Source organism: Aplysia californica, unplaced genomic scaffold (assembly GCF_000002075.1).
Source record: "Aplysia californica isolate F4 #8 unplaced genomic scaffold, AplCal3.0 scaffold00139, whole genome shotgun sequence".
Lineage (NCBI taxonomy): Eukaryota > Metazoa > Mollusca > Gastropoda > Aplysiida > Aplysiidae > Aplysia > Aplysia californica.
Window position 1 is genome coordinate 458,036 of NW_004797409.1, and position 1,752 is coordinate 459,787.

The following is a 1,752-nucleotide window of genomic DNA, read 5'->3' on the forward strand; positions in this document are numbered from 1 at the left end:
GTGTGTCTGTGAACTACACACATACCCAACACAATACATGTAATAACGTGTGTCTGTGAACTACACACATACCCAACACAATACATGTAATAACGTGTGTCTGTGAACTACACACATACCCAACACAATACATGTAATAACCCAACACAATACATGTAATAACGTGGGTCTGTGAGCTACATACATACCACACACAATACATGTAATAACGGGGGTCTGGGAGCTGCGCCGAGCACTCAGAGTGTAGGATTTGGTGCTCATATGACCCTAAGCAGTTGCGAGCGCCGTAAAACCTCCTCTAAAACAAAGAGTATAGGCTGGACGCAGAGGTCAGGTCGGCCGGCAAGTCACGTGACACCGCAGGAAAACTACAACCGTGGACAGGAAGTGGTGAGCCTTCTGGTCCTGGGCACCGGCTAAATGACATCATGGAGTTACAAACTTGGGGCTCATTTTCCCGCACATTTCACTATTGAAATCAAGCGACCTCACCATCAAGCGACCTGACCATCAAGCGACATCACCATCCAGCGACCTCACCATCAAGCGACCTCACCATCAAACGACCTCACCATCAAACGACCTCACCATCAAACGACCTCACCATCCAGCGACCTCACCATCAAGCCACCTCACCATCAAGCGACCTCACCATCAAGCCACCTCACCATCAAGCGACCTCACCATCAAGCGACCTCACCATCAAGCGACCTGACCATCAAGCGACATCACCATCCAGCGACCTCACCATCAAGCGACCTCACCATCAAACGACCTCACCATCAAACGACCTCACCATCAAACGACCTCACCATCCAGCGACCTCACCATCAAGCCACCTCACCATCAAGCCACCTCACCATCCAGCGACCTCACCATCAAGCGACCTTCACCCTTTTCAATCGCAAATATCTTCACTTCTATTCAAGATATATGGGTATTTTTTCCAGAAAAAAACAAAACAAACAAATCCACTTTTCGATACCACCAACAACTGCACATGTCCCAACATTGACCAGCGCCTGATCCACAGTGTGGTGACACAAAGAGACCCGGGGATCTCCTTGACCTTGACCATCAATGATTTATTTCTAGAGGCACCTGCCATCCATGTCCAGGGGCTGTTTGAGGGAGATCTACTTGTATTTTATTGTTGGCAGTCACGCCGAGAGATTTCTGTACCCATGTCAAGAAGTAACCTCTCTCCTCACCCCAAATCAGGGGCCAGATTGGTACTGGTAGACTGTCCTTGGAATTGGATCGGGCGCCTGCAGAGGTTCAAGACTTAATGGGAGGAGCAGAAGGCTACGGAATCAACCATTGCTTGGAACCGTCAGCATCTACACACTTGGAGATGTGCTTCTTCAGGGGACGGAGCGCTTATGGGGATGTCCCTTGTGCAGTGATGTCGGTCTTTCACACAAGTAAACACAAGTAAACAAGTCCTTTGTTGTTGAAGATGACGATGAAATCCTGCAGCTCATCTGTCGACGCGCGTGTGGCTGTGCAATCCGATCCTGGATGTACAATGTCTGTTGCAGTCGGGATACTGGAATGTTGTCCGTCTCAAGAAGTCACCTCTCTCCTTCCCCCAAATCAGGGGCCAGATTTCGCCTGCCGCTACCTAATTCTGTCGTTGCTACGTCACAGAGGACCCATGCTGAGCAGAGCGCTGATTGGTCAATGGAGCAGAGAGCGCGGACACATTGTGCGCCGGCGGACAAGTGCGTGGCCCCTGCCCCTCCTCCCCCC